Source organism: Podarcis erhardii (genome assembly GCF_964252035.2).
Source record: "Podarcis erhardii genome assembly, chromosome: 5".
NCBI lineage: Eukaryota > Metazoa > Chordata > Lepidosauria > Squamata > Lacertidae > Podarcis > Podarcis erhardii.
In genome coordinates, this window is record NC_138509.1 from 20240417 (window position 1) to 20265116 (window position 24700).

General features: G+C 41.6%; 1 protein-coding gene and 1 long non-coding RNA gene across 5 annotated transcripts in view; one reads left to right on the plus strand and one right to left on the minus strand.

Moving 5' to 3' along the window:
- LOC309341654 overlaps positions 1-9000 on the minus strand; it is a 35916-nt gene extending 26916 nt beyond the window's left edge. For both annotated transcript variants that reach the window (XR_014156502.1, XR_014156503.1), the window contains exon 1: positions 8905-9000. This is a non-coding gene — a long non-coding RNA (uncharacterized lncRNA). The remainder of the gene's footprint in view (positions 1-8904) is intronic.
- The window catches only part of RET (ret proto-oncogene), a 115440-nt gene that overhangs the window by 37610 nt on the left and 53130 nt on the right, over positions 1-24700 (plus strand). The window lies entirely within an intron of this gene.

The following is a 24700-nucleotide window of genomic DNA, read 5'->3' on the forward strand; positions in this document are numbered from 1 at the left end:
TATAAGCAGCAAAATCTGGTATCCTGAGCTGCCTTCCATCCTGTACACTTTCAAGTTTAGCAGCTTAATGGAGACCATTCCAAGTTGGCTTGTCTGCTGGGAAACATTGTGTATTGTATAACTCCCATCATCCCCGACCCATTTACTATGCTGACTAGCTCCCAACAACTAATATGTCATTCAGGGATTTGTGTTATTTTCATGGGCTTTTTCTATGTGCTTCATTTCAACCCCCCCCCCCCCCCCGCAATAGATCAATCATATAAATAAATAAATCTGAAGGGCTACAGATTTTCCAACCTTGTTGTAGTAGATCCTGGAACACATTCCAAGATTGAACAGTAAATTAACATGGAGAGCTAGCTAGGCTTATTAGCAATATAATGCTCCCATACAGCTGCTCATTTACATGGGAAAGGTCATCAGTGGTGGGCAAACTCTTTTCGGGAAATTTGCCACCATCACTACCTCAGTAAGCTTCTAAGGAAACTCAGGATTCACCAGAACACAGTTGGAAAGATATTGTGATGTTGTGTGGTTTTCAGAAGGCAACCCCCCTCTGCTGCCCAAGATTCAGTAAAACTACTGATTTGCTCCAATTATGTTTTGGTATACTGGCTTTCCACAAATGGTGGTTTTAACACAACAAGAATGGACGCTTTTAGATCTCCTTCCATTTCATGCAAAGAGAACAGGGAAGCACACAAGTCCAAGGCTCTTGCTGGCTTGTTTGTGTAATAACAACCCATAGTTTGTTGTTACAGCTGAACCTGGCCCAGAAAATCCTGCCCATTTGAAAAACGTATAAATTCTGATGAACTTTGGGGAAGGTGCTTGAAAAGTGCAAAATCACATGCCTTGACAACCAACATTTTAAACTTTGCATGGCTCAAAAGCTTTCCTCTGACTCTTGCTGTTGTTTGAGGAATAAAACTCTGTGTGCTCCTGTGTGGAGGGGGAAAGAGTTGAAGCATAATACATGATCAAACCCCAATTTTGTTTAAAATCTGCTCTGTTCCCTAGAGCATTGTGTACTTGCTTTACCCGGAGTGTGTGCTTTTTTACCAACTACTCTCCCGGAGGTTTCACATTATCCTGTTACTTAGTTAAGAGGGGCAACTTGCCTTGTGTGGCGGCAGTTTGGGAAGAGGCATAAATAAGACACAGTTAATTGAAAGCAGATTCCCACTGTCTACCTCTAAAACCCACCCAGTCCATTAAAGCTCTCATGAATGAATCACTTTTGCAAAGAGAACTCTTTGCTCTTCTTCTGCCTCACTAAACTCTTACCTGGGGGAGGTCGAAGCTCTTGAATTTGGTGACATTGATTACTAGGGAATAAACAACTTGTTAAGTACAGTGTAGTGTTCAGAAGCCAGAAGGACACGGAGATTTAGCCCTTTGAACCTGCTTTGTTTCAATGAGTGGGTACAGTTGGTAATTGATACAGTGATAAGGAAAGGTCTTGACTGCATTACCTGGTGTCAGCTTCCGCTGTGCCCTGAACGGAGACCACAGACTGTATTTCATTTGAAGTGTGCTCATGCAAGAACAATAGATCACAGATTTAAGATGGGGCCTGGCTACTAAAGCAAGAGAGCCAGGTGGAGCAGCGCGAGAGGTAAATAGCCTTTTGTTTGCCTTTTAAGAAATAATAATTGGGGCAGCTGCTGCTGGAAAAGGATTATTTATAGCAATAGCAGGGTTAGGCAAATCAAGGGCAAAACTTTGCACTGCTGTGTCTTTTAATTTTTGAGTTACATCTTTAGGAGGGAATATTACAAATACCACATAGACTTACCTTAAGCATCAGCAAGTCATTTTAAGAAGGGGATAAAAAAAAAAAAGCAGTAGCAGCATTTTGTCTGTAAGTTAAGCTGTTCCAGTTATCCATTGGTTTTGAGTTCGTGTGTGTGTGTGTGTGTGTGTGTGTGTGTGTGTTAAGATTGTGCAGTTCTCTTTCGCTTGGTTCATTCTTAAGTCAGCCTGGATAGCTCAGTTGGTTTGAGTGTGGTGCTGATAATGCCAAGGTTTCAGGTTTGATCCCTGTATGTATGGGAAGGCTGCATGTTCCTTCATGGCAGAGGGTTGGACTAGATGATCCTCAGGGTCCCTTCCAACTTCACAATTCTTTGTTTCTATGTTTACAACATTAGGCTCATGTGCCACATTTTGATTAGATAGGGAAGGACCATAGCTCAGCCGTAGAGCATCTGTTTTGCATGCAGAAGATTCCAGGTTCTAGCCCTAGCTTTTTCTTCTTTGGCAATCACTCGTAGCCGAGTAAGATTGTCCTCCATGAACACGGTCTTAACAGTGACTCCGTAAGTGACAGTGGAGGCAAAACTTTTGCATCATAGTAAAATCTATGATGCATGAATATAGCCTCACCACACTCCTTGAAAGTTGTTCAGACTGGCTAAGTGTGAGTCCATGTACAGAAAGCCCCCAGCAGGGGCAGATCTTGCTCAGCAATGGATAAATATGTCTAGTTAACAATAATAAGCTTGAAATAATAGTACTGAAAATTCAAACATGAATGAAAGAACATAGCATGGAGAGGAACAAACTACCATACCTCTGAAATAATTGACCATCACGACAACTAGGTTAAAGGATGTGGTACGGTAGGCTTTCTTGATCAACATCAATAAAACATCTAAAAATAACTACACAGATATAGTCTAAGTTGATTAGCAGTAATTGCCCTGAGTCAGTGTAGTCACTGATGGGTGATGTCATGTGTAATATTCTCTTAAAGTGATTTTAGCAGACGTAGCCTTTTGAAGAGCTCTTATAGTCGGCATAAATATCTTCCTGGTTCCAAGCTGGATGCCAACAGTCAATGATATGTCTAAATATGACATAATACGGTATTAGATTATATCTTTGTGCTTTTCTTGTTATATGTTGCCAAAGAAAAATGACAGCATCTGTCTTTTTAATGCAAAAAGGGAGCCATTAAAATCTTTGAGAAGCAGAACATGGTAGCAGGGAAATCATGTAAGAACAATGAAGGTGAGCTTTCAAATATTTATCTAGGATCTGCAATCCTCTTGGTCACAGCATAAGCATTTGACTTTTCTGCAAAGTCTGGAGATGATAACGGTGGAGAGGTTCTTATCCTATGCTCATGAATTGAGGCAGAACTTATGTACATGTATAGAGGAGAAGGCATAGTTGGCTTGCTCTCTAAAAAGGTCTGGGCCTGACTCAATATGTGTTTGGTTAAAATGTAGTAGTAGTAGTAGTAGTAGTAATAATAATAATAATAATAATAATAATAATAATAGATTATAGGACTCCTCCCCTATATATATATATATATATATATATATATATATATATATCCTATTGCAATGCTATGAGGAAGAAAAGGTACTCCTCTTCAGACTGGGCCAATAGTATTTTTCTCAGTCCTGGTCAATCCAGAAGCTTCCTTCTGCTTGCCAAATGCAGGAACTAATGTTGGACACCCACCTCCATTCTATGCCTGAAAAAGATTCTGAGGCCAACATGATAGCTCAGTTGGTTAGAGCATGCTGCTGAAAACCCCAAGGTTGCAGGTTTGATCCCCCTATGGGACAGCTGCATATTCCTGCATTGCAGGGGGTAGGACAGATGATCCTCAGGATCTCGTCCAACTCTACAACTCAACCTGGTATGCTGGCCTGCCACTTCCTTCAGTACGTCACGTATACCACACTGGACTCGAGGTTGGGGAAGAACTGCTAGCAGCTGTTGTCCCTCTTATTAATAGACAGAGGCCAGGGACCCCTACCTTTCAGTCATAGCGAGCATGGGAACCATTCCCATCCTCAACACAAAAGCAATGCCAGGATCATACAAGCTGGCCACATTAAGTGGTGAAAAGTATAATTTTGTGTTTACAATCTCTTAGCAGTTAAATAAGTATGTAATTTAACTCTGACTCTAGTTTTTCAAATGTCTCTTCCAAGTCCCGATTCATTAGCTTTGCGCTTCACCTCCCTTCTCCAGTTATCAGTCTTTCCCTCTACAAGGGAAGGTCTTTAAGGTGCTACTGGAAGGAATTTGTTTTGTTCCCTCTACAAGGGTATTATGAACCAAAAGTTGCACATTTGATTTGAAGTAATCCTCCTCCAGCAAAAGCAACTTTTTAAGAAATAAATTGGAGTGGGAAATGAATGGATGGATGGATGGATGGATGCATGAATGCCTGTTAGCTGGAAAGACCTTTTTTTCTTTTTCTCTTCCATTCCTTCTCAGAGTTATCTTCCAGAAGGCAAAGAACCTCCCCCCTCCCCCCAAAAAAGTCCCCTTAACTGTCAATCCAATCAATTGGGATTTGCCCCCCCCCCCGTCAATAATTAACAAAAGCTTTAAATCAATTCAGCTTTGCGGTACTAGTTGTAATACTTAATGTTTAACAAGGAACTGTAATCCTCTTTCACAATTGAAGCTTTTGGCTTTGTAGAATGTAAAAGTGATGACTGGATAAGTTAAACAATGGTCAGGATCCAACCTGCTCTCTCCAGCGTTTTGAGTGGAAAGTGTTTCCGGTCAAGTGGAAGGGGTTTTATTTCCTGCTGGTGAGAGTCCACTGGGCATCACAGGATGTTGCTTCAGAAGCGTTGTGGTGAGGGTGCCTTTGTGGGGCAGCAGAGGATGCTGTTGGAAGGGGGTGCTGAAAGGAGATCATCATTCATGGCACTTTAGACCCCACCCATAGCTTGCTTGCGGTTTCACAAGAAAACAGAGCAGGAGCCATATTTAGTTGGTGTGCTATGTCTCAATGTCAGGGTAATATGAGCCATGGCTCATTGGGGCTCAGCCCAAAGCCAGCATTCAGGGAGAAGGATCAGTCGTCTCATAAGAAGAGGATATTTAAGAAAATGGGCAAAGGGCCTTCCAGTGCTGGTTGGCAACACTAAACTAAGCTGACACAGAGAGGGCCGCCCCCTGGAATGGTTGTAACAGTCATGGTGGATGCAGTGATGCAGGCAGGTGCCCTTTCTTCCTAGTGCCATTTGCACTTCCGATTACTGAGAAATTGGGGGGGGGGGATAAGGCTGGGCCCATCACCTCCTGGCAAATAGAAGGGGAAGAAATGGAGGCAGTGAGAGATTTTACTTTCTTGGACTCCATGATCACTGCAGATGGTGACAGCAGTCACGAAATTAAAAGACGCCTGCTTCTTGGGAGAAAGGCGATGGCAAACTTAGACAGCATCTTAAAAAGCAGAGACATCACCTTGCCAACAAAGGTCCGTATAGTGAAAGCTATGGTCTTCCCAGTAGTGATGTATGGAAGTGAGAGCTGGACCATAAAGAAGGCTGATCGCCAAAGAATTGATGCTTTTGAATTATGGTGCTGGAGGAGACTCTTGAGAGTCCCATGGACTGCAAGAAGATCAAACCTATCCATTCTGAAGGAAATCAGCCCTGAGTGCTCACTGGAAGGACAGATCCTGAAGCTGAGGCTCCAATACTTTGGCCACCTCATGAGAAGAGAAGACTCCCTGGAAAAGACCCTGATGTTGGGGAAGATGGAGGGCACAAGGAGAAGGGGACGACAGAGGATGAGATGGTTGGACAGTGTTCTTGAAGATACAAACATGAGTTTGACCAAACTGCGGGAGGCAGTGGAAGACAGGAGTGCCTAGCGTGCTCTGGTCCAGGGGGTCACGAAGAGTCGGACACGACTAAATGACTAAACAACAACAACAAAAGGCAGTGGAGAGTTTGGTGTGGACCCAATGCCAGGAGCTTTGGATTGGCTCTGCCACTGCACATGCACCGAGCTCCTTGCTTCCTTCTGTGTCCCAAGTAAGGATGCAGGCAGGAGGGAGCTGGCTGAGGGCAGAATGAAGCAGTGCCCCATTTGTCCCCATTGACTGGAGCAGTGCCCCATTTGTCCCCATTGACTAGCTTCCCCTGGTACCTTCTCAGCACTGAGTAATCAAAACCAGCCGATAGGCATCCAGGAGGAGGAGAAAGTCAGCAAATGTGTCTTATTGGTATGCTTGAATTCCTACACCTCTTAAATTAGAAATGAAATCCTTCAGGGTAGTCACAAATAACTGGCAATTGCCAGATAGCCATTTAAAAGGTAACCATGTGCACATGTAACCTTGTGGGGGAGTCATTTCTCCCTACCATCCTGTTACTTCTCCATTTCTCCCAGATTATTGAGCCTTGGTAACAATGGTAGTTTTACCATGTGGTTAGAGGTTACAGGCAGCCATCTATCTCGCCATGTGGATACAATTACCATATGCTAAGCTTTAAAGTGATGACTACTTGGCCTGCAAGCATTTATTTTTATAGTCCAAGGTAAAAAAAAAAATTTTTTTTTTGAGGATGGAGGCTTTGAGCAATTTTACTTTGGGATTTTCTCCAATAATGAAGCCTCTGTGGAGAAAAGGAAGTCCAGCAAGTTCATTCTCTATCTCTGAATATAGCTTCTCCATCTCTGGTGACGCCATAATTAGAAACTGTACATCCTTCCTACATATCTGAAGCATTTTTCTCCCCACTGTGTCAGCATTATATTTTAGCGTTGTGGTCAAGAGCTAAGGCCATAAAGGTATTTTTAAACTGAAGTTCCTTTAAGCTAGTAAGTTCAGAAACTCTTTTGACTTGTGGCCTTTTTTTAAAAGTCAGTTTTCCTTTTGGAACGCCATCCCCACTGAGATTTTTTTAAAAATGAGTGAGAGTCGCCTGGGATATCCCCTATCCATTGTCGGGCTCCAACTCCCCTCTGTTGAGACTTTCTTTTTACAATCAAGTGGTCTTTTAAGTTATATGAGCTAAATAAATGAACTAGAAGAGAAGCCATGGGAAAATACTAAAATAATATTTAATGATGGGGGATTGGAGATTGGAAATTGAATTTCATGGTTCTAAAACCCCTGAGCCTGTTTCAATCCAAGTCCATAATGACCTGAACTTTGTTCGTCCTCCCCCCTTCCCCATCTGTGAGTGTCCCTATTACCCACTTTCCCTAACTTAAACAAGCAAAATGGGTTTCAGGCAGGATTTGAGGAGCTACAGGGATACCTCCGGTTACAGACGCTTCAGGTTACAGACTCCGCTAACCCAGAAATAGTACCTCAGCTTAAGAACTTTGCTTCAGAATGAGAACAGAAATCGTGCGGTGGTGGCGCAGTGGCAGCGGGAGGCCCCATTAGCTAAAGTGGTATCTCAGGTTAAGAACAGTTTCAGGTTAAGAACGGACTTCCAGAACGAATTAAGTACTTAACCCGAGGTACCACTGTATAAACATCAGAATTGAGTTCTGGATGCTGCCACAACTATAAGCAACAGCATCTACTGGACAGTGGGAAACATTGAAGCAGGGCTGGGCGCTATCTGGTTTTCAACACCATGATATATCACCAGCTAAATATAACAATATATCACCACATACTGGCAGTGGTGGAGGGTCTTGCTGGGCCTCCCTGCAGTGGCAAAGGCCCCCCCATACCTCCCCACATCAGTGGAGGGCCTTAAAATATAAGGAAGTAGTGGAATTAATAAAAAATATAAAGTAAACTTCCATATAACATATTTAATGTATTTTCAACTAATTTAAGAGTAGTTTAAGTGATTTACTAGCCAGGTTGCATCTGCTTTCCCACTCAGAGTTCCCACTTAGAGGTTCAATCTATCCATGCATAAGCCCCACTGAGTTCAACTAAACTTACTTTTACTTTCCTGGGAGTAAGTCTCTATGATTTCAGTAGGGATTGCTTGTGAGTAGACATGCGTTTGCTTGCACTGCTTACTGACAAACCCCCTCCCCATCATTCTCACATAGTACCCAACCTCCCATTTCAGCATAAGGCAGCCAGCTAAACATTCTCCTCCCCATTCAGTTCTCCACAGAAGCCCCCCCCCCTCGCAAAAGCCCCCATACCACCAATCTCTCCCTTTTTAAAATTTCTCCTCCTTTTAAGGGAGTGAAGGAGGGCAAGCAAGCAAGCAAGCAAGCAAAGACTTAATCTCCTTTAAATAAATTTTAGAAACCTTCATTTTTAATATGGGGGGGGGGAACTATTTAGGGGGAACCACCAGAAAATAAAAACAAAAACTCTTCTAACTCTTTTTTTTTCCAAGGGGGGGGGGAGTCAGTGTGAGGAAAGAAAGAAGTGTTTTCCATTTCTTTGTTTACATTCTCTGTTTACTTTGCCCCTGGATCTTTAATTTTCTAGCCATGGGGGTCCCTCCTGGATTGTTAGCAGGCTCTGCATAATTAGCTGAGTTCTAAGTGGAAAGATACAGGTGAAGCTGGAAGAGTTTGCTGGTTTGTGTGAGAGCTTATCCTTATTTCTTATTGGCTAGGAGGGAGTATACAGTGGTACCTTGGTTCTCAAACTTAATCCGTTCCGGAAATCCGTTCCAAAACCAAAGCGTTCCAAAACCAAGGTGTGCTTTCCCATAGAAAGTAATGAAAAACAGATTGATCTGTTCCAGACTTTTAAAAACAACCCCAAAACAACAATTTAACATTAATTTTTCTATCTAATGAGACCATTGATACATAAAATGAACGTACTGTACTATAAAATAAATAAGACACTATTGTAGATGATTTAGATTTTTTTTCTTTCTTACCTGCACTGATGATAGTCATTGTTTGGATGGGGGGCTTTTATCCATTTCCGCAGTCACACAGTCACTCAATCAGTAGCTGAACTGGGCTCCACACAGTCACAAAAACAAATTAACCGAAAAAGCCTCAAAAACAAAAAATCAACAGCAATAACAAAAGTGCCAAACTTAATCTGTTCTGGAAGTCTGTATGATTTCTGAAATGTTCGAAAACCAAGGCTTCTGATTGGCGCAGGTGCCCTGGAAACAACAGCCGACAGCCGCATCAGACATTTGACTCCTGAAAAAGTTTGAAAACTGGAACACTTACCGGAACGTTTCCAGCGTTTGGGAACCAAGGCGTTTGAGAACCAAGGTACCACTGTACTGCCTTGTTGAAACACTTAATACGATGTTGTTTTAATACGTGGCATTCAACAATTTATCACACAGCCCTAGATTGGAGCCACCTTGGATATCTAGAGGTCTGGCACCCAAGGTCAGAAAAGTGGAAATCTGCCCAAAGACCTGCTCCGACCATAATGCGCTGAAGATGGATATGACACTTTTGCCAACCGGCTCCTTTAGATGGAAGATGAATGATAGCTTGTTTGGAGATCAGGAGATCGTTAAGAAGGCCCAAAAAACTCTGAAGGACTATTTTGAAATAAATATGAACACTACGGTGGAAAAAAGAACTATCTGGGACGCAAGCAAAGCTGTGATGAGGGGGTTCTTGATACAACAGAACACTGTAAAGAAAAGAACACAAAATGAAAGGAAAGATAAGATTTTGCAGAAAATCAAAGAATTGGAGAAGAAATTAAGATCAAATCCGAAGTCACAGCCGATTCTGAGAGAAATTAAACTATATCAAGCTCAATATTCCAAATTGATAAACCAAGAAATAGAATGGAAGATTAAATTAATGAAACAAAAAACTTTTGAATCGGCAAATAAATGTGGGAAACTGCTAGCCTGGCAGTTGAAGAAGAGACAGAAACTAAATACAGTTACAAACCTAGAAATTGAAGGAAGAAATATCCAGAACCCCATGGAAATTAGAAAGTGCTTCCAGAGATACTTTAAAAAATTATACACTCAAGGGCCGCAAGATGAGGTTGAGATTAAACAATTTTTGGAAAGAAATGGACTAACAAAGTTGTCACAAAAAAACAGATTAATCCTGAATAACAAAATAACACAGCAAGAGATTGAACAAGCTATCCAGAACATGCAATTGGGCAAATCTCCAGGGCCAGACGGCCTGACCTCCAAGTATTATAAGACATTAAAAGACTATCTGATCCAACCATTGATGGAGGTCTGTAATGAAATTATGGAAGGGAAGAAGGCGCCGGAATCGTGGAAGGAAGCTTTTATCACATTGATACCAAAATCTGAAGCTGAAAAGACACAACTTAAAAACTATCGTCCCATCTCCCTTCTGAATGTGGATTACAAAATATTTGCAGACATTTTGGCAAGTAGATTTAAAAGAGTTCTTAATGAAGTAATTCATAAAGACCAGGCAGGCTTTCTCCCAGGCAGACATATGTTTGCAAATACTAGGAACATTATTGACGTTTTGGAACTTTTGCAAACAGATATAAATACAAAAGCAGTGTTAATTTTTATAGACGCGGAGAAGGCCTTTGACAATATTTCTTGGAAATTTATGAAGGGAAATTTGAATGAAATGGGAGTGGGACGGGGGTTTGAGAATGGGATTGACGCATTATATTCAGAACAAAAGGCTAAACTAATAGTTAACAATGTGGTTACAGAAGAGTTCAAAATTGAAAAAGGAACACGACAAGGCTGCCCGATTTCCCCTTTGTTATTTATTTCGGTTCTGGAGGTGCTCTTGAACTTAATCAGAGGGGACCGGTTGGTGGAAGGGATTCAGGTCGGAGCGAAACAATACAAATTGAAAGCTTTCGCAGATGACTTAGTTTTGACTCTGCAGGAGCCAGAATCTAGTACGAAAAGAGTATTACAACTGATACAGGATTTTGGTCGGGTGGCAGGATTTAAATTAAATAAACAGAAAACTAAAGTGTTGGGAAAAAATTTGACAGATATAGAGTCGGAACGGTTTCAGAGAGAAACAGAACTAACTATGGTTAAAAAAGTAAAATACCTAGGGGTAAACATAACAGCAAAAAACCTGAGTCTATTTAAGGATAATTATGAAAAATGTTGGTCTGAAATTAAGAGAGACTTGGATAGTTGGACAAAATTGAAGCTTTCTTTGTTAGGCCGAATTGCTGCTATCAAGATGAATGTATTGCCAAAAATGTTGTTTTTGTTTCAAACATTACAGATTGTGGACAAAACGGAGTGCTTCCGGAAGTGGCAGAAAGATATATCCAGATTTGTCTGGCAGGGCAAAAAGCCCAGAATTAAGTTTAAGATATTAACAGATGCGAAAGAAAGAGGGGGCTTTGCCCTGCCAGACTTAAAGTTGTACTATGAAGCCGCAGCTTTTTGCTGGCTAAAAGACTGGCTACTTCTCGAAGACACTGACGTGTTGGACTTGGAAGGTTTTAACAATGCTTTTGGTTGGCATGCATACTTATGGTATGATAAAGTTAAGATCAATAAGGCCTTTAAGAACCATATTGTCAGGAAAGCAGTGTTTAATGTCTGGACAAAATACAAAGACTTACTGGAAAATAAAACTCCAAGGTGGCTCTCACCTCTGGAGGCTAAGGCCCTAAAAAGACCCAATATGGAGGCCAAATGGCCAAAATATTGGGAAATATTAGAAAAAGATGGAGACAATTGGAAATTGCAGAGTTTAGAGAAAATGAAGGATAAGGTGCGAGACTGGTTACATTATGCTCAGATTAAAGAAGTTTTTAAAAATGATAAAAAGTTAGGGTTCCAGGTGGAGAAATCGAAGTTAGAAACTGAATTGTTAGAACCAAAGACTAAGGTATTATCTAGAATGTATAACTTGCTGTTAAAATGGAATACACAAGACGAAATGGTTAAATCGGCTATGATAAAATGGGCACAGGACATTGGGCATAACATCATGTTTGAGGACTGGGAAAGGTTGTGGACCACTGGGCTGAACTTCACCGCATGTAATGCTCTGAAGGAAAATGTAATGAAAATGATATATAGATGGTACATGACCCCAGTTAAACTTGCCAAAATATACCATTCGTCTGATAATAAATGTTGGAAATGTAAAGAAAACGAAGGAACATTCTTTCACCTCTGGTGGACATGCCCTAAGGTGAAGGTCTTCTGGGAAATGATATATAATGAGCTGAAAAAGGTATTTAAGTATACCTTTACTAAGAAACCAGAGGCCTTCCTTCTGGGTATTGTCGGCCAGAAGGTGTTAAAGAAGGACCGAACATTCTTTATGTATGCAACAACGGCAGCAAGGATACTCATCGCAAAAAAATGGAAAACTCAAGATCTACCCACACTGGAAGAGTGGCAGATGCAACTGATGGACTATATGCAACTGGCCGAGATGACTGGCAGAATCCGTGACCTGGGAGAAGAGAAGATGGAGGAAGACTGGGAGAAATTCAAGAAGTATCTACAAAAACATTGTAATTTGGTTGAATGTTAAGAAGGATGCTAGATTATAAAAAATTGGCCACCACTAAATTAGATTTGAAATTTGATGATAAGTGAGACTAAAGAAAATATAAAACTTTTTGGAAGAAGTGCTAGATTATATTTGAATGTGTGGACATGAGATTGTAAACAAGTTGATAATTTGTTTGGAAAAAACTTTTAACGATGTAAATGGGAGCGGGAGACGCGAGGGAGTCCAAAGAAGTCATGAAATTATGTCTGTGATAGAAGTAAGATTGTTTATTATTTGTGCATTTATATTTAAAAACTTCAATAAATATTTATAAAAAAAATAAATAGATTGGAGCCACCTTTTCTTGGATGTGCTGACATGCGCTTGCTTCAACATCCATTGACCTGGGGAAGCAGACCTTGTGCATTGGCCACCATCCATTTCCATGGAATGCTTGTGCCACTGTCCACCTCTTTGTGATGGCAACTAATGTTGCAACAAGTATGTGTGGCAATTGCCGCAAGTCGTTCCTGCCAGCTCATTGCTTTGGTAAGGCCAATTTGGATACAAGAGGAAGGGCTGGCTTGGAGGTTAGTAGCAGAGAGATCTCTGGGCCCCATAATGCTCTAGCCTTCTGATAACATCATCAGGAATGATAGGACTGGGCAGGAAATATGTGGAGAAAGCCTTATCTCCCACTGTCCTGCCTTGTCTGTGGTTGGTTTAGAGGGTGATTAAAATACAGTGGTACCTCAGGTTAAGAACTTAATTCATTCTGCAGGCCTGAAACTGTTCTTAACCTGAGGTACCACTTTAGCTATTGGGGCCTCCCGCTGCCACCACACCACTGATTTCTCTTCTCATCCTGAGGTGAAGTTCTTAACCTGAGGTACTACTTCTGGGTTAGCAGAGTCTGTAGCCTGAAGCATCTGTAACCCGAGGTACCACTGTATATGTGTCCCATGTCTGGCTCAGCGTTTGAAATTCTCCAGGTGCCAAGTGCATTTTACACCTGGCTCTTGGCCACTTGTGACCAAGTGAAGATGCCCGGGGGCCAGGATGGTGCCTGACGTCTCCACCACCTGGAGGTGCATGCCTGGGGATCCTTGGATCATTCCTGATTTCACATACTAGCAACACATCCTGTAGAATTCTATCCGTTATATTTTATCAGCTCAATCAGAATGAATTTGAGGAACCAAAAAGTCCTATTGAAAAATGGCAACTAGGCATTCCATTTGGGTGACTGTAACCCTGGTTTAAAGAGCCACTGGGTGCCTAGCTTATATATCTGAGTTTCTAACACTGGTTTCGGTTGCAGTGTGGCAACCCCAATTCCATTTGGAGCCATGTGAGTCTGAGTGTTTGTCCTTATCGTGCTATTGCTGTAGAAGTGCTAAGCTTTAGATCAGCAGCTTGGAACAGTGATCAATATGATAGCCACTTCCTTTGAATGCCTTCCTGACAGGAGATAGACTTTCTTAATTGTTATAAGTGCCAATACAGTTGAGAGTCTGTTGGTATTCATCCAACTTCCATGTGAGTGTTGGCTGTGTCCTAGACTAAGCTTGAGTCCCTACCCACTTTTCAAGGTCTTCAGGTTACCAGTAAATTATATCTATACACTTGGCAATTTCTTTGCAAAATCCTGCAACTAATTGAAATGCCCTATATCAAACAGCAGACCATCAAAATAATTGCAGAAAAAATGGGGGGAAGGCTTCAATTTAAACTTTGAGGACAAAAGCCTTGATGCAGGGGAAATCAGACAAGGTCCCTCCCCCGCCCCTGCTTATATGGAAGCTTGCCAAAGGTTGCATTTATGTTCATTGAAACTTTAATTCCAAAAACCAGCACTTAAATGCTAATAGGAACAGGGTTTAGAAGCTCAACTGCCCTTCTCTCTCTCTCTCTCTCTCTCTCTCTCTCTCTCTCTCTCTCTCTCATACACACACACACATCACAAATGTAAGTTAATTCCCCACTTCCAAATCTTGAAAGTTGGCATGTGTGTTTCTAGTTTGCTGGCTTTTCTTTACAGCACAAGGGAGAGAGGAACCTTCCCCTTACTCCTTCCAGTATGTCAGTAGGCAAAGCAGCTACAAATTTGTGGGAAAATACTGTTTGTGTGTCTTTTTCTGTTGGAATTTCAAACAGGGCTAAGCTGAAATGGCCTATGTTTTAATTTGACTTTGTTTTCACACAGATTAGAAAATCTCTCCCTTTTCCAGTAATTCTTCAACATGTGCTGCTAAAACAACCATGTTTTGTGAATGGCATTAATGCTAGAGAACATTCAAGTTACTATATACACCTTGGGGCTCCTTGGATCAACCAGATATCCAAGGTACAGTCATACCTTGGTTTGTGAACGTGATCCATGTGGGAGGCACATTTGCAACCTGCAGCGCTGCGTCTGCGCATGCACGTGATGCGATTCGGCTCTTGTGCGCATGTGCATGACATCATTTTGCATTTTTGTGCATGCGCGAGCGCCAAAACCCGGAAGTAACCCGTTCTGGTACTTCGGGTTTGGCGCGGTCCATAACCCAAAACCGTGCAACCCACAGCATTCGCAACCCAAGGTATGACTGTAGTGGCAAAAGTGGAAGAAAGAGGCGAGCCTCGCACTGGTGCCCAGACATACAAGGAACATTAATAATATGAAATTTTCAAGAATCATAGACTTTCTAGAGTTGGAAGGGACCACGCGCGTCAACTATCCAGTCTGTAGCAGTGCAGGAATCTTTTGCCCAATGTGGGGCTTGAACCCATGACCTTAAGAGTCTCATGCACTGCTAACTGAGCTATGTGTTTCAGTGAGGCACAAAAACAGTATTTCGGGTGGGCCCTGAGAGGACAATTGGAATGCTGCTGCTTTTCTGTGCAAACTGTACTCTGTGAGCAGTCATCCTGTTTCTCAAGTGCCGCTGCTGCTGATACAAGAGCATTCAAGTTGCTCCCTAGAGAGCCTGCACTATGGATGTCACCCTTTTGGGTATTTCTGCATCTGACTGTGTCACCTTATGTTAGACACTGAGGGAAGCAGCAGGGAAGTTGCTAACGGGGAAGCCACAAAACTGCTTTGGCCAACAAGGGAGTTTTCTAGTGTCTTGTGTTCTGTTTGGCAAGCAGTTATTCAGTATTTGAAGTACATATTGTGAGACAAAAGTAGAATGCTGCAAATATTTGGATGAGCCTTTACGGTAGATCAGGATGTGGGCTTGATGATCTACACCAGTGTTTCCCAACCTTGGGCCTCCAGATGTTTTTGGCCTACAACTCCCATCATCCCTAGCTAGCAAGACCAGTGGTCAGGGATGATGGGAATTGTAGTTCAAAAACAGCTGGAGGCCCAAGGTTGGGAAACACTGATCTACACCTCTTCCTTTTCCCCCAAGGGGAGCAATCACTGCGATACAAGTAGCATATTTGTGTTACACTTCGGAAACCTTGGATAGTCCCTGTTTTGACCTTGGAAGACCCATTGTGACAAAAATTGAGAACAGGGTGGTCTGCTGTACCGGTTAGATTTTGTTCTGTATAACAGCTAGAAAGGATAAGGAGTTTGTACATGCGACTGGGGCTAGGGGTGAGGGAGAGATTGAATTCAGTTTGCATTAAAAATCGAACCTACCTAATTTGCACTGCTCAGGACAGTGGGAGAACTAAAACACAGCTGTCCTTCAAAATGTGTACACCTCTAAATCTCGTTGTGATACAGTTCTCAAACCAAACGTTTACAAAAATGTATATATTAGTGGAAACATGCATTACAATAGGGAAAACCACATGCAAAAATGTGTTTATTAGGAGGAAGTCACACTAAAATGCTGATGACTTTTCATGTTACACACACACACACACACACACACACACACACATTTATACACATGCAATGCAGATGAGGTGCCCATATATATGTGTGCTCAATATAACAAATGGAGAGGGTCACAAATCCTACTTTCCCCATGCCCTCCCAAGTACCGGTATATATACATGCCAGACCTTAGGGTAGATTCAGATTAGGGATGTTTGAAGAATATGAACTTTGGGAATTCTATTGCGAAGTGACTTGATCCACGCTTCCTGGACTAATGTGCAGGTTGGAACTTAATTATCTGCCAGTGTTCCCAAATATTGGAACATTTTTTTATATAAAAAAAAGACACAGAGAACCTTGTCTTTGCATACTGTTTTTAAACTATTTTTTGATTTACAATAATTTCTAAGTGCATTTTAAACCTATTTTGATACATTTCCTTTACTCAAATGCAATTTCAGTTTAATGCAGAAATGGCATGGAACAGATTTATAGGTGTGCAAATGCAAAAACAACCAAAAATATACTGATTTGCTGAGCCCAAACACAGATAAGCAAGATTTCCTCCTAAGAAATGCAACTTATCACATGAAACCCCAAGCTTGAAGCACTATCTTGAAACGCATTCAGAGCCAAGATTGCACATAATGACCTTGCACGGCATATCTGTTTTACTGGTGGTTCAGAAGCCTCAGTTATTGGTTGGTATGGTTGCCAGAGTTCTTTGTGCTGCAGTGTGTCTTCACAATTAGCTCAAAGGAAAGTACAAAATAAAAAAAGGAAGAGGTGAGAGAAATGGGCATGGAGGGACAGGACAGGTGCTAGTATTTTGTGGACATAACAAGGGCTGCTGAACACTGATTTACTAAGTTTCCCTCTACATGATTAGCAGATGGAATTGAGTTTCCACTTTTGTTTTCCACATATATTATCCATGTGGGAGAACTAAGGGACTCTGTTAAAGTTATCATATAGTAAACACTGTTTTTTTCTTCTCTTCAAAAAATGCTTCCTGGTTGGTCTGGGGGATCAGTTTGCCTTTTTTTTTTTTTTTACAGAAATACTTGAATTGTAATTATTTATTACTTTTTAAAAATCTCTATATAAAACATATTCTAGTATATAAAACAGAACACAATCAAAATAAAAACAGGATACTGTCGTTAGTTTTCTGTTCTTGCATTTGTGTCACACCTGCTCACAGTGCTACAGCATCAGGCGCTTACAGATCGTATATCATTAACTCATGTAAATGTTATTAACAAGACTTGAGTCAATACTTCTGCGCATTGTAGAAGCGATTACTCTGTAAGCTTAGGGCAGATCCACACCTCGTATTTAAGAGCACATCCAGTTGAACATTTAAAACTTCTGATTTCCCCCCAAAGAATCCTGGGAACTGTGGCTTGCGAAGGGTACTGTGAATCATAGCTCCGTGAGTGGGAAACTGCAGTTCCCAAGATTCTTTGGGAGAAGCCATGTGCTTTCAGTGTGCTTTAAATGTATGGTGTGGTTTTCCATTTAGTCCTCCACAGAAAGGGTTGCTTTGTTTTTTTGGTTTTTTTGTAGATCAGAATATTTTAAAGACTATTATAAAGGCATTGGTGATTCACATTAAGTTTCTTTATGCACTCAAGGGCAGTTCAAAATTCTGGAAGGATGCAGAATTCAGTGGTGGATTTCAGGGCCCACTGGGTATGGGTCCTTCTGAATTATTGGAGGCAGAGGCTCACAGGACATGGGGAGCTTCATTTGCACTGTGCAGTCCATAGCAGTCTCATTGGTGTCTGTAGAGACCCTGGTGTTTGACCTAGTTGGCCTAGAGGTCTATGCCCTCTTCTCATGTTACTCACCCAGGAAGATAAACACAACTATGAAGGGAATTTTGTAGAATAGTAGAGTTGGAAGGGATCCTGAGGGTCATCTGTCCAACCCCCTGCAATGCAGGAATATCCCATACGGGGATCGAACCTGCAACCTTGGTGTTATCAGGACCCACTCTAAACAACTGAGCTATCTAAGTACATCTTTAGGCCAACACCCTGAGGTAGCACAGTCCATTCCAGCCCCATGTCTTTTGAGAGATAACATACCAAAGGAGACAACCTTTTCTCTACATAGACCAGCGGTTCTCAACCTGTGGGTCCCCAGATGTTGTTGGACTACAACTCCCATCATCCCTGAGCTCTGTCCTTGCTAGCTAGGGGTGATGGGGGTTGTAGTTCAACAACATCTGGGGACCCACAGGTTGAGAAAGTCTGACATAGACTCTCCAATATGCTTTAGGGTTTAGGGTTCTTAATCATCTGGGAAACCTACTCCTCTCTAAATCAACCTGGGAGGGCTGCAAGGAGCCACACCATCTCCAGGGTTGAGGCTGAATGCACAGCCCCGTTGAATCTGTGTTGCCCTTTCACACGAGTAACATGCAAAGAGGGCTCTTGTGCAACCCGGTGGCAACTGGGGATTCAGCAGGGTTGTTAGGTATCCCATTTCAAATGGAATTTGCTGGGTCTACAAATCATGCCAAGTGATTCATTTCCCCACAAATCAGCAAGTTTTCAAACCAATCCATTCTTAAGGAAATCAGCCCTGAGTGCTCACTGGAAGGACAGATCCTGAAGCTGAGGCTCCAATACTTTGGCCACCTCATGAGAAGACTCCCTGGAAAAGACCCTGATGTTGGGGAAGATGGAGGGCACAAGGAGAAGGGGACGACAGAGGATGAGATGGTTGGATAGTGTTCTCGAAGCTACCAGCATGAGTTTGACCAAGGTACGGGAGGCAGTGGAAGACAGGAGTGCCTGGCATGCTCTGGTCCATGGGGTCACGAAGAGTCAGACACAACTGAACGACTAAACAACAACAACATAATTCAGGTATAAATAAGTTACATAAAGACACCCCATCTTGATCCATAGACATTCAACTGAGATTTCAGCTTCCATTTATGTGAGGCTCTGAGCTATGTCTGATTTGTTCCAAGTTGAGTTGTTGGAGGTCTAGTGATGTTCTTACCATGTGTCTGAAATCAAAGGTAGAAAATTGCAGTACTTTCCTCTTCGGGGATTACATTCCATCATCTTTGCCATATCTTTGTAACACCGTCTGCTCTTAACATTACCGTACATTTCCGATGTACAGTGTGTTTTTGCCAGAGCTGGAGCAGAGCGCATGTTTTCCCTTGTTTTGCTGGAAACTACAGCAGATCAAAGATGCTTCATGTAATGATCATCAGTCTGCACGGAGTGTCTCTGTGTTACATATTAACCAGCTTTGATGCCTCTTTACATGAGGTCACAGCTTCCCAAATTAATTCTGTCACAGGAGAGGATTCATTAGATTCTTAATTGACTATTTCCTTACAAACAAGCAGGAAGGAACTTCTAGAAAACAAAGTAATTAAACAGTAAGCAATGCACATAAATCATATTTCTGAGCAAAAAAATGAAAAAAATACAGAATTTGTTGCACTTTGTACAAAGGGTGTTTTTGTTTGTTTGTTTGTTTGTTTGTTTTTTGGCAAGTATACCAGTGATAACCCAGGGTCCTCAGCCAATGTTTTTGAAGTTCAAGCTTGGTTTTTTAAGACAGGGGCTGAGCATCAATCCTGGCTGCAACTTCATGGGCATGGGGAATTTGTGGCTTTTTCTACAGAGTTCTTTCCACCATGAAAATGTTTGCAGTTGATAAATGTAAAGTTGGATGTCTCATGCCAGTTTTAGACCTGTGGCACAAACTGATTGCATCAGTTTACTTTGTGGATTGAAAAGAAAAACAGAATTGTGCCTTCACAACCCCATTGAATGTTTGAAAAGGGAATAGCAGTTCATCATAATGAAAGCACTTTCACGTGAGAGGTGCATAGTTATGTTCATCGCTCAGTTCTTTAGCAGTTTTCAGCCGCCAGCAGAGGCTTTCACTGATTTTTTTTCCATATATAAAAGAGTAACGACATGATACTGTTCCAACTATGTTTTGAAAACAAGGAAAAGATTGAAAAAAGTACCTCCTGTATTGCCAGTTTTGTGTGAGGCAGTGGGGTAGTGCAAACACTTTTTATTCCGCGCTTAGAGCTGAGCTGAATTTCCATGAGTTTTGATTTTTGTGTTTGATGGGGAGGAGGGAGTGCTTTTGGTGAAGTGTTACAAAAATTGCACAATGCTTAAAAGTGTTCCTACGCTTTGTCCAAGTGCTGAACATTAATCACAGCTCTGACAGCACTCTTCAAACTCCCTGGAAGTCTGAGTTTCACCCAGAAAATATATTTAGAGGGGCGTCTAACCTGTGGCCTTCCAGATGTTGTTGGACTCTATCACTCTATCAAGCCAACATGACTAATAGCCAGAGATGGGGGGAACTGCAGTCTAACAAAATCTGGAGAAGCCACAGGTTAACCACTTCTGATATTTAGGGATTCTGCCTAAGATTTATCTCATTTGGGTCACAGAAGTTCCCTGAGTTCAGTCAGTCAAGTTCATGGACTGCACAGTTCTCTTGTTTCTAAGCTCAGATGTTTCCTTGTGCTGTGTTCTGTCAGATAACTAGACTCCAGAGACAGTTCCTTGGAACCTTAAAAAAAAAAAAAGCGTTTGAAGGCTTTTGAATGCTGACCTCATGGACCTGGCTGCCTGAGACCCCTGGTGCCTTGTTTCACATGGGAGGTAGCTATAATGAAGATGATTCTGAAACCAGTATCACTCCTGGGAGGTGAGGCACAGCTCTGAGGTAATGTGGGAGACAAGGCCCTAAGTACTATCATTTGAGCATAGCTTATGACATAGGGCACATGCCAGAGACCATCTTCAGGTAGGAACCATCTTTGGTAGATAGACCCGTTTTTCAAAAATGGCCTAAAGGAGGGTTGGAAATTGAAATAGTTGGAGATCTGGACCGCCGTATTTGTTCCGGTGGCCTAAGCAGGCTGTATGATGGTGAGAACCTGCAGGCTGTTTTGCTCTTTTAGCTCTATCATATCATCTTTAACTCAATTACAAATACCCCACCAACTTTGGAAATGCTTTTTTTTAAAAAAATACATAAAAGTTGATAATGAATAGTAGTATCCTCTGTTCATATAGTGAGTACCTTTCTTGTTGAGTACCTTCAGCCCATCTGAACATATTTGTTTTAAAAAGGAGTGCCCCATCTCCCTATACAACAAATCCAATCTAGGTTTTTTTTAGTAAAACAAACAAATTGCAGCATATAGCTTGCTGAGATAACTCCTTAACTACCTTTAGATCTTGGGCTGGTATGACATACCTAACAGCCCCGTCTCAATTTTACCACTGACTTGCTCCTATTAGAACAACATGATCCCATGCATCATATTTTTGCAGGGACCCCCTTGTTTGATTCCTATGGTCAGCTTATATTTCAAAGTGACTGCGTTGCACTTAGGAAAAGTACAGTAGCAGCTAATTTGTATGACTTGATGTCTGTTGCTGCTGACTAAGAGAAAGGGACAGGAAGCAGCAGCTTTGGGGGATAAGTAGAAGTAGCACTACACTCCAATCTGGCTAACAAGTGATTCAGCTTCATCCCATGGTTTAGCTCAACAGGTGAATTACTGTTAATACAACTTTCACAGACAGTTAGCATTAATATTAAAGAATGAGAGGCAGATAATGCTTGAGAGTGTTTCCGTTTCCTTTTTCGCTAATTGCAGTGTCGTATATTATATCATCAGTTACACACTTAAGAGAGATTCCCTAGCAAGGTATGTGAAGTCTCTGGGGAGATAGCATTGCTGTATTTATTCATGAAGATACAAATAATCACTTCAGACTGGGGCTGAAATGGTAGAAAGAGAACCCCAACACAGCGCTTCTCCGATCCTTCTTCTACTTTCCCCCCTCTCTCTTGTTGTTCAAAGTCTCACCAGATGTTCATCCCAACCAGCCCTATGCCCTTGCCTTGCCTTGCCCTGCCCCATATATGAAGGTGAGGCTTAGCAGTTACATGGAATTGTGACATCGTAATAATGCTGTCTGTGTCATCAGTGAACCTGGAGAGAGGTGTGTGAACGTGATGGTTCAGTTACTTCATATGTGATTATCATTTGTTGAATGCAGAGTCAACTGGAGACTTTTGTTTGTGTGAATGAGCCCATTAGAGACCAAGCAACACAGATGGAAGAATTCTGTACCCTATGAAAAAGAAAAGAAAAAAGGTAGCTGTGAATTATGGTAACAGGGAGTAGACAGTGACTATTTCTGGGATGCCAAATTGTCATCTTCTGGGAGCACTTATTCTGCCTTTGGATGCCCCGTTGCAAATGTCGGTGGAAAAGGGTGGTGGTGGGCTGTGCTTATGTTTGAGTGGGCTCAAAGACCAACCTAGCAGTCTGCCCAAATCTTTTTTCAATACTGGTCATCATCACTGGGGGGAGATTTAAACCAAGCCCTCCATTCTGAATCAAGTGCTCTATTCTTACTCTCTCCCCTTGAAGTAGCATTGAATATAATATTATTAGAGTTGCACACAAGAAGAGCATTCACAGCCACCCACCATTTTGTGTGAGTAGTCTTTTCTCCTCCTGTTGGATTGGACCATCATTTTTACACCTCTCATGAAATTTGGTAACAGGACATGTGCACGTTGTATTCTGACGCCCACTTAAAGGTGACCAGTGGGGTGGGTGAAATCTTGCTTTCCCACTGTGAATGGGGGGGGGGGGACGACGACAACATAATTAAGTACTTGTAAGGAATAAATCCTACACAAATCCAGAGTGGAGTCCCTACGACAGTTGGATGGCACCTTCTGCCCCTCCTTCCGGCAACTCCTGCAGCCAAGTATTGCTCTGCGTTCCTTTGGACCACATCAACAAGGCCAAGGGGGGTGGGTCTTGTTGTTTGGGCAGCCCAGGAACTCAATACACACTGCGCAGACTTGTGCCCTGGGGAAGTCACTTCAGTGCTGCTAACACAGTGGTTTTGACTTCACCCCTGGAGGCATACTCCATTGTCTCTCGAGACAGATGGATGCCAACAACTTGTAGTGTGCTCATAAGAGACTCCTTAGTTATATGTGCTGAATTATTTCAGTACTGGGAGCATATTCAAGAGTAAAGTAAATATATATTCTGTATTTATGTGCAAAGCAGTGCTTTGGAAGATTGAACATCGCTTTGTAGACAAAAAAACCCTTCTGCTACCTCATTTTCTGCATAAGCTCAAGGAAGCAGATAGGAAATCAATTTTGTGGGGGATTCCCTTCAGAGAACAGCTCATGCCTGCCCACTTCCATGATTTTATGCTAGGATAGTGAACCATCAAGCAGTTAAATATTTGCAATTGAACAACTGTCAATCATCATTAATAACTGTAGCCATCTTAAGAACTCTCGCTTCCACCACCGCTCTGATTGATTACTGAAATATGATACTTAACCACAAATAGTGGGTTATTAATAGCAAGCATCATGTTTGTCTGGTAACCTCGTTATCTTTTCTATGTGTTAAAAAGAGAGAGAGCCCCGGCTACACAATCAGAATAAATAAGGATATAATTAATAACACGACCTGTTATCCATAAGATGTGGTGAAATCCTAGGGATAAGAAATGGAACTTGTTATTCTGTGATAGAAATGCAGTTCTCTGAAAATACAGCAAATGTAGTTTAAATAAGTGTCATAAAGAGGCCTTGTTTGCACAGTGTAAAGTATATAATTAGGGGAAAATCTTTTGCCTCCTAGTTTGTAACCAAGAATCTCTCCTCCCCGCCCCCGCAGTAACTGAAACCACTGGTTAAGCCTGGTTTTGTGAGCTTGACAAGTTTTTTGGTGGGAAAAAATTATCAAATGAAAACTGAAGAAAAAAATAAAAGACTAGAAATAACAGAAACAAATCGTAATCAATAAACATTCCTAAAATAAGTTGTCATTTCAGGCCAATATTCACTCAGTGTTCATTTAGAAGCAAATGATTGAAGAGATCCCTGATAGACTCAGCCAATGAAGGTTTTCTTTCAGCTTCGTATTTAATTACCTCCCGTCTGTGTGTGTGTGTGTGTTTATTTATTTATAATATTTCATATTGACAAATGATGCAAATAAATTGTGTACATAAGTACGATAATTTAGTTTGCCCCAAGTAATTAATTTTTCAGAGCACTTGTACCCCGCTCTGCAGCCTGGAAAACTTCATGCACAGCTTACAAGTCAATGCAAATATCACAAGCCAGCCCTCAGGCTTGGTTTACTCTTGTTTTTTAAAAGTTTGTTTTTGTAAGCTGATTTGAATCCATCTTTTTGCAGAGGGACACTCATGGTAAAGACCCATATCTAGATATGAAAAAGTGTGACCAAATAATAATTACCATCAGTTGCCCCACCCCCAATGCCTTTCTGCTTCAACCTAACTGACTGCTGTTAGGAGGAGGGTGGAGACTTCGTGATGCCCTCTTTCTATGAATGCTTATTTCACAGAAAAGAAGCGGGGCTTGATATGGGGTTGCAGTCAGTATACACATGCTGGTCAGGAGGTGATTTGGGGATGGAATTACCTTACTTGCAATGTGCTGCAGCGGGGAAAGCAACAGCAAAAGCAACAGCAGGCCAACGTATTAATTGCTTTTTAAAGCCACAAACCCCACCCTCCTTGTCTTTTGTTAAGACTTCCACTCCAAACAGAATCGTGCACCCAGGCATCTTATTACTTCTTTGGAATTTAATTTATGGAACAGGGTAATGATGATTGATGACTGGAGCAAGCAATTGAACAGGAAATGATTTTGGAG